Here is a 9,504-nt window from a genome sequence, read left to right on the forward strand (position 1 = left end):
AGTTTGGTGTTGACCTGACAACCTGTATTCCAGGTACTGGAGTACTACAAGGATGTAGAGGTATCTACATCTGTGGCTGCTAAGGCAAACAGTTTAGAGTGGACACTCCATGTAACAAGGAGCCCAAATGGACTTCTGTGAGAAGGAAGTGCTGTCTCTCAAGACTGCAGCTGCAGTTGCCACTGGTTTCCAGCTTTCCACCACCCTGCAGATAATGAAAGGCAGCTGTGGACCATGGTGCACACCAGAGCAGACACTTATTAATAAGATGCTCAGTGTATTAAACTGAGGTTAAGTAGACTGTCTCAAGTCAAACTGCAATCAGGATTAGTGCCTCAGAACAAAGACCCTATTGTATGCTACCCTGTGTGTCTCCTGTAGTACAAGAGTGGGGCTGGGGACACTGTGTTGAGGATCCTGGACAGGCACAGGAGCTCTGCAAAGCTGGTCCTAAATTCAGCTGTGACCTAGTCAGTCCCCCTGAAACAAGAAGGCTGAGGAGATCTACACGTCTAGGTGGGACAAAGTCAGCACAGCTCATGTGTTGCTGTAGGGGCGAGAGCACAGCATGTGAGGACAGCTGCCCAGACCGATGGCTGAACCTGAGGCAGTATTTCAATAGGGAATGAATGGGTCCTACCCAAAGAGGTCCAGGCTAAGATCTCCCATTCCAGAAGTAAGCACCCCTTAACCAGGCCCAGGATCACAGAGCCTAGTCTGCAGCTGGAGACTGGGGGCTGGAGGTCCTTAGGTAGTTACTTAGCACCAGGAGTTAAAGCCATTCATGAGCCACAAGCATGAAGGATGGTACTGTGCAGGGTAGGACTGAGGCTAAGAATCTGAGTTAGCTATCAGAGGTAAATGGGAGCCTTTGGAGAACAGACTCAAGTCCAGTAGCCTGGGCCTCTTAGGAGGCCTGTGTTAAACCTATTTGGAAGATAGTAACTTGCTAAGTCAGAAGGCCAATAGAGCTAGATCAGGCATTACTGAGACAGATAACCTGACCAGCCTTTTGGGCAGGTATCCCCAAGTCTTAGGCCTCTCTCCTCAGCCAAAATCTTCTAGACTCACTAACATGCACTTAGAGATCCATGGGACCTCCCTACTAGTCTCTTATAGGATGATGTCACAACGGCCCTACACGGAGATGGGGCAGGCACACATCCACTCGGGTTTAGTTGCTGAGCATGGCAGAGTCAGCCAGCCAGGCTCATAAGGGAGCTGAGGCTCAGAAAAACAACACTCACTCAGTGGGAAAGTAAGCAGATTCAGGGCATGGCAGCACTTCTCTCACCTGGGCTTCAGGGTTCAGGAGGACCTAATGCCTTAGAGCTAACCAGCTACCTACAAGCAGGGCAGCAGTATGGTTGCAAGGGTTTCCTGTTACTTGGCCCTGTTATGGAGGCCTTGAGAGGTAGAGGGCCATAACTAGGCCTCCTCACTGGCTCTGCCGGGCTTCACCAGTCCCTCCTAGAGCTGCCCTATCTATCCCTTACTGAGGCCTCTCGCAGCCAAGCCAGAGTCTGTCCAGAGAAAAGTCCTGAAGGGCAGCTGGATGCATTAGGGTAGCCAGCCTGGCCTGGGGCCATGCTGAGGACACCGACCGCCCAGCAGCAGCCTGGGCTGAGCCACTCCAGGACAAAGGAGCCTTGTATGGCTGAATGGGCATTTATCCTGGGGGCTGAAGGGGGCCCTGGCACTGGTCCTCCATGAGTAAACATGACCCTAGCTGGGCACATAGCAGCAGGGCCAGACTTCTGTAGCCCTGTGTCCCTTGACATTGCACAGTGGGTGCTTGTGGGCCTGCTGCCAGGGCAAAGTAGGGAATGCCCTGAGGCAACTGGAAGGAGAGGGGTTATCACAGCTCACAGATGTAAAGCATCACAGAAGCCCTTCCCACAGCACCACAGTGTTAAACTTCACTGTTGAAGATTAAATGAATCGCTGTAAAAATTTAAACATTGAAGCCCAAGTCCCCAACAGGATAGTCTGAGGAAGTGAGACCCTAGTAATTAGTGTCTGTGAGGTCCTGAGAGTAATGCCTGGTAAGAGGAAAGTTAGCTGGCATGGTGACACACACCTTTAAACCTAGCACTTGGGAGGCAGGCAGGTGAATCTGAGTTTGAGGCCAGCTGGGTCTACATAGTGAGTTCCAGGGTAATCAGGGCTACAAAATGAGAACTTGGCTCAAACCAGTGCACCCTAACCCCCAAAAAGGAGAGCTGAGATCTCCTTTTGACCCCCATGACTATGGGTAGTACATGTCAGGGAAACTGCTTTCCCATATACACAGGATGGGTTGTACCTACAGACTCGGAAATTGCTCTTCTGTTTAAGTCCCCTCCTCAGCCCACGGTGATGTTACTTTCACAGGTCTAGTAATAAACTCACCACCAGAGGCACAGCCTAGCCACAGTCTACCCTTTAACCACTGGCCACTGACAGGCTGGTGGCTCCTGGGGTCTTGAGCCCAACCAGAGGAAGCCCACTCACCTCTGAGGTTCCAAGACCACATAAGAACTAGTGTGGCCCAAGCTGCCTTCTTGGGCCAGACAAGACCCTTTAGGGTAGGCTAAGTGGACCCTCCAAGTAGATCTCTAAGCCAACCATTATCACCCAGAAGAGGGTGCCTTGCCCATTGACAGCCCCCAGCTCCCTCCAGAAATGCCTCCTCCTGGACCAGGTGTTGCAGCCAGCCCAAGATGAACCCCAAACACCCTTGACCCCTCAAGAGTCCTGACTGGTGAAACTCAGCCTCTGGAAGGCATTCAGTGGTGTCTATATTAGTAGGACCTTAACACCCAAACCTGAACCCCAAACTCCCTCTCCTGAATCCTTCTCCGGCTAAGATAGGCTGAATCTTGTCTCTTGTATCTCTGGAGAAGGCCTCAGAAAAGCCAGGCATAGAAGATGTTCACCCAAAAAAGAAGATCACACCGGGAATATAGACCCACCTCTACATCTGAGATGGACTCTGCCTTTCTGGGGTGTGCTCAAATATAGGTCACAGAATTGAGCTATGGCCAAGGAGTCCAGGGAATCCCCATGATGGCCCTCTGTGGGTAGAGACAGGCCTATCTGTCCTGATACTATTCCAGTAGCCTCTGTTCCCTAACACTAGGAATTGATTCCAAGCATTGCATTTATCAGCCATCAGATCAGGCAGCCTGTAGGGGGCACCCGTGGACAGGCCTGACCCCTCATGTCTTCATCAAGCCAGCCCTACATTCCCAAGCTATATCTAGTCTCATTCATACATACCTTGGGGCACTGAAGACCCTCCAGGCCCCCCCATCAGACCCTGACCAGCTAACTAGCTCTGATCATAAATACCCTTGCCAACTCACACCTCCTGTCAAGAGGAACCACATGCCAGGCTACATACAGCAAAGAGGTTCCAGGCCCTTAAGGGTAGTAACTAGTCAACTATAGCAGTCACCATTACATTGCTGTAGAACAGGAGTCCATAGCAAAAGAAAACCTTACTCAGACTCAGTGATAGGCAGATGTGGATACTGCCTCCCAATACCCTGAACCACCAGGTTCCCCTAAACTCACCCACTCACTGTTATCTATGCAATGCCCCTTTGCTATCCTATGCCCCTCCATACATGAGGGAGCAGGCCAGAACTCCCATAACACCTGGTACCAAGCTCCAGACTGAAAGAGCACAAGTATATGTGGATGAATGAATTATACATACTAAGACACACGAAAGTTTGTCTCTTCCACTCAGGCCAGCAAGGGATAGGTGAGCACAATGTGCCCCAGCAGGGCCAGACTCCTAAAAGTGGCCCCCTGGCGGAGGCCAACATCCCTGTTTCCTACGAATCCTCTGTGTTGGGAATAGGAAGATCCTTGTACAGACAACCAAAATCCAGGAGAACCAAAAATGTTAATCACACAGGGATGTCCTCTTACTGGGGAAGACAAAATAAAATGCCTGTATCCCATCCAGAAAGCTGAGAGTGGATTCTGTTACTGACCTGGCAACCTTTTGCTATCTGTGGTGGCAGACCTCACTCACCTTTTACTGTAGACACAGACATCATCCAAATTCTACAGACTGTTTATTCCAGACTCTCTCTGCCCAGCTCCCAGGTAACAGAACCCACCCTACAGGACTGCTGACCTCTGAGCTGCTGGGGTAGAGACTACTCTAGATTCTAGACCTTTTAGCTATAGAACCCACCCTCATGATCACTTGTAATTTGGGGGGGGGTGTTTGAGACAGGGTTTCTCTGTGTAGCCCTGGCTGTCCTGGAACTCACTCTGTAGACCAGGCTGGCCTCAAACTCAGAAATCTGCCTGTCTCTGCCTCCCAAGTGCTGGGATTAAAGGCGTGCGGTGCACCACGCCTGGTTTTTTAAAAAAGATTTATTTATTATTATAGATAAGTTCACTGTAGCTGATTTCAAACACACCAAAAGAGGGTGTCACATCTCATTATGGATGGTTGTGAGCCACCATGTGGTTGCTGGGATTTGAACTCAGGACAACTCAGTGCCCTTACCTGCTGAGCCATCTCACCAACCCCCACTTGTACTTTATAAAGGAGTTTCTAAGTAGTCACACCTTAAGCTTTACTGTGCGCCTAACTTGAAATGATTATTGCCTGAACACCTAGAGGGAGTGATCGTTGCCTGGAAACTTTTCCCTGAATTATAGAGTGGTGCTTTTTTTTTTTTTGGTTTTCCGAGACAGGGTTTCTCTCTGTCTAGCTCTGGCTGTCCTGGAACTCACTTTGTAGACCAGGCTGGCCTAGAACTCAGAAATCCTCCTGCCTCTGCCTCCCAAGTGCTGGGATTAAAGGCATGCGCCACCACGCCCTGCTGTTTTTTTTTTTAAGATTTATTTATTTTCTGTATATGAGTACACTGTAGCTGTACAGATGGTTGTGAGCCATCATGTGGTTGCTGGGAATTGAATTCAGGACCTCTGCTTGCTCTGGTCAGCCCCACTTGCTCCGGTCGGGCCCTACTCTCTCTGGCCCAAAGATTTATTTAATATATTTAAGTACACTGTAGCTGTCTTCAGATGCACCAGAAGAGGGCGTCAGATCTCATCACGGATGGTTGTGAGCCACCGTGTGGTTTCTGGGATTTGAACTCAAGGACCTTTGGAAGAGCAGTCAGTGTTCTTAACCGCTGAGCCATCTCTCCAGCCCTATACAGTGTTTTAAATAATTTTAATTTTTTCAAAATCTACTTTTAATGATAGCTCTTAAACACTTTAACCTCCCTTTTAGCCCACCACCCACCAGAGGAAGTGGAAAAGAAAGGATATGGGGGGAGTGGACCTGTTTAGAAAGCTTCTTTGGAGCCAGGCGTGGTGATTCCAAAGAATCCTTCATCACGTGTCCTTTCATGTGCTTGCTTTAGCAGAATATCCTCTCGCCTCCGTCTACTTCAGCTAAACATTCCTTCACAAGTCTGCCTTAGCCTTTCACCTGTGTCCACTTCAAGAAAACACTCCTTCAAGTGTTTGCCTCAGCAAAACACCATCCAACAGAACGTTCCAAAGAGCCCTTAAGTTTCCATTTCATATGCTGACAATGAACAGCCTGGCATAGACTCTTCCAGTCTGATCTAGGTTGACAAAGTCAATCTGAACTGAGTTTTCATTCTCATCTCTTTGCAGGTTATGTTCTTGCTGTGACCACCTGTAGGGTCCCCCACACCTTTGGAGCCTTCCACCTCTTCTGCCCACTCCTCAAACTCTCCTGGTATCAATAGCCTCCTGGGCTGAGCTCGGGGGCTAAGGAGCTACCTTCATGAAAAGAGGTGGCAAGAGACAGCCAGAGCCATGAGAGGAGGGATAAATCCACGGGAGACCACAGCAAGTGAAACAGCAAGAAGAGCTGTTAGTGAAGAGTGGCATTCACCATGGGCCTTCTAAAAATTAAAGGACCCCACCCCTCACCCCCAGTGTAGTAAGCCACCTGTGGGCTCCCTGTGTGCAGAGCTGGGTAGCCCTGTAATAAAGACAGCTCTGTCATCTGGCCTCTAGGTCGCCAAGATATATCACTCCTGGAGGGTTTTGTGGGGAGTCATGGGGGTTATGCCTGAGGGTTTTTTTCTGGCAAGAACTGCAGTGTGGGCTGAGAACCCCAGACCCTCTATCCAGTGTTTACTAAGGCCCAGAGACTGACAGCATCCAGGGATCCTCTGAGTTAAGTGGGATGAGCTGGGGCGGAGCAGGATTACAGAAAAGTTGTGGGAGCCCCCCACCCCACCCCCACCCCGAGAAAACTCTCTGAGCCTAACTGTGGTAATTCCAGAGCTGAACCCATGAGGCCAGCACTGCATATGTTTTAGGTGGGGTCTGAAGCCTGATAGGACTAGCCCTCTGCCTGGGATATCTGGCCCAGCCTTGGGGCTATTCTTCCACACAATATCAACAGCGTCTCCCACCCAGCCCTAGAACAACTTACTCACAGTCACATAAGGTTGGGGAATGAGGGGACTCAATGACAACGACTGTTGGGTCTTCCAGTCTTCCAGCTCCTGTCCACCAGAGACATATCAGCCCATTTACCATTGTGCTAAGTCTTACTAACTACCCTGGCCTAGAGGACCTGGGTCTAGAGTCTTCAGAAAGTCTCCTCACACTCCTCAAGCTCCAGGGTGAATGTCCAGACAGCAAGGCTGGCTAGAGATCAGAAAATGTCAATCCTTGTCCAGGGCTGGAATCAGCCAGGGCCAGGCATAGACCCTCACCAGAAACCCAGTGTTCTCGTCATAAATGAGGGCTGGACCCCAAGCCTCTATGTATCCTGACATGTTTGACCTTTGTTCCTGTGTCACTTGTGAGCACCCCCTCTCTTCCAGGCTGAGAAAGAAGAGAAAAGCAGACACCTTTGGGACATGTTAACAGGACATGCTGCAAGGACCAGGGTAGAAAGAAAAGGGTGAATTCTTGTCTCCCTCTGTGGCTACTAATGTCCCCAGTGTCTCATTGTGTCCTCTGACCCCACCCAACACCTCATCGCCAGACAAGAATCAGTCCCACACTCTTGAGCTACACAGATAGCTCTCCGCATGTGCCAGCAAACACAGGCTCCTAGGTCCCTGGGTGTTCAAGACCAGAACGACAGTGGAGCATAGGAGAGACCTTCTCCCAATCAGGAAAAGGCTGCCTGGGGAACCCAGCAAGACCCAGCTCCTCACAGCATGCAGGGGGACAACAGCCCCAACTAGCCAGGGCCCAACCAATAAACAAGTAGGGATAGTACTTACTGTCCATCTGTAGGTCAGCCCACATCATCCTGGATAGATAGAGTCCACCTACTTCATACTCTGCCCTGACACCTGTGACAGGTTCCTCTGGACCAGAGTCCATCTCTACTTCCCACATGTAGAGGTCACTAACTGACTGGTCCAGTAGCAGGCCAGGCAGCCAGAGCAGCCCGGCACTGGGTAAGGCCAAGTCAGAGAGCCTTTTGCACTTGATCTTCACTCTGGAGGCTTGAGAAATCATAAACATATGGGCAGCACTCTCACACCCAGCCCTTAAGTGAGTTACCCAGAGTCCCAGAAGAGTGGGACCCAATGTGAAGGGGACTGTTGTGTCTTCCAGCGCCCATCCACCAGGCCACATCAGCCCATCTACTATTGAACCAGTCTTACTAGCTGCCCTGGCCTACGTGAGCTGGGCCTGGAGTCTTCCTACACTGTACGTTTTGTTAAGGGACCTTTCCCTCTCTGTGCTAGAGATGAAACACCAATGGCGGAAACCAGGCCTGATTCTTTTTTTTTTTTAAAGATAGATTTATTTATTTATTTATTTATTTATTTATTTATTTATTTATATGTTGTGAGCCACCATGTGGTTGCTAGGATTTGAACTCCGGACCTTCGGAAGAGCAGTCGGGTGCTCTTACCCACTGAGCCATCTCTCCAGCCCCAGGCCTGTTTCTTACCCACCCTGTAGTGGGGACACTATGACCCAAACTAGTATATGTAGGGCTGGGGACAGTGCCCTTTTATCACATAGGGGGCTTTCCAGAGCAGACAAAAGGAGGCCTGCAGGGTTAGGGTCTTTCTTCAAAAAGAGGCTTCAAAATGCTGGTTAAGGTCTCATTTGTCCAACCTCTGAGTCTCCAAGGGATCCACTATGTCTCTGGGAGGCCCTGCCTGGCCCCAGGTCTGCCCAAGGCAGGAGGGCTGGGCCAGATCTGTGCTGCCCCAACGTGCCCACTTGCTCCCTCAGGAGGCCTGATGTGCCAGGTGCTGCTCCCCTGCCAGGAACATGAGCTCACCTTGACCCTGGGGCAGGATGGGAGAGGCTTCCCCACCCCACAGGCAACGTGACTTGCCCCAGGTCACAAAGCCATCTCTTTGGCTCCCCACCCTGCCCTAGCTGCCCACCCCCACCACTTCCTGGAACGCTCCAGAGGGTCTGAATCTGTTAGTTTCTCTCTGAAGTAAGGGCCTCACATGTGTGGTGACATTACCAGTCAGCTCTGAGAGGGAGCCAGGGACATTAGGGAGGGTCCTGTAGTCTAACTAGATAGGTTCAGTAAAATGAATACTAGCAACTGGCTCAAGATACCAAAAGATGTGAAGGCAGAATGTCCCATCCAAGGCATAGGATGCAGGAGCCTCTTGGATCACGCATCATAATAAGAAGGGGAGCCTAGGCCCCAGCAAAACCACTCCAGGCCAAGGACAGAAGGGGGCTCTGTACAAGCACAAGCCAGCAGTCATGGCTGTTGTTGACTTGTTTTGCCTCCGCGCCTGCTAGCCAAGCAGGAAGCGCCAGGGGCTCTCCCCTCGGGCTGGCAGCCAGGCCTCCTTGGTGTTTCTGGGAACCCCCCTCCCCACACGCCCAGGAAACAGGAATGTACCCTTGCCCTGAGTCTAGGCTTGTCTGGCTCCAGGTGTCCCACCAGCCCCACTGCGTTGTCCCCTCCGTCGAGCTGGAGGATAACTGGGTGAGGCCAGAGCAGAAAAGGCTTCCTGTAGTGGGAAGCATCAGGCCCAGGGGAGGTGTGGGCTGGGCTGATAAAGGCCACTAGAGAGTGGAGGGGTTCATCTCAAGGAAAGTGAGGAAGTCAACGAAATGGGCCACGTGGTGACCGGGCTGTTGCCTAGGCCGGGGCGTTCCCTATCGTTCCTAGCAGTTCCTCCTGTATAGCCATAGTCTATACCCATCTTCCTAAAGACCCCAACCTGAACCTCAGAACCCAAACCCCTAACCTTAACCACAAAGGAAATGTGCAGCCTTTTTAGAGCAACAGCAGTATGTGGAGAGATAAGCCAGCATAAGGACAATCACTGTGAGCCTGGGCCCACTTCTGGCCACCAGCATCCCTGGCCATGAGGAAGGAGGCCCCTGCCCTTCCCTCCAGAGCACAGTGAGAGGTCTCAAGACCCTTGTCACCGAGCCATGCAATCACCTAGAGAATACATAGTCCTTGGAGCCTGAGCCCAGAAACTTCTCTCTGGCAGAGGTGATAGCTTTAGGCCCTGCACTCTAAGACCACTTCCTAGTCAGGAACCT

The sequence above is a fragment of the Mus musculus genome, chromosome 5 (genome assembly GCF_000001635.26).
Source record: "Mus musculus strain C57BL/6J chromosome 5, GRCm38.p6 C57BL/6J".
Lineage (NCBI taxonomy): Eukaryota > Metazoa > Chordata > Mammalia > Rodentia > Muridae > Mus > Mus musculus.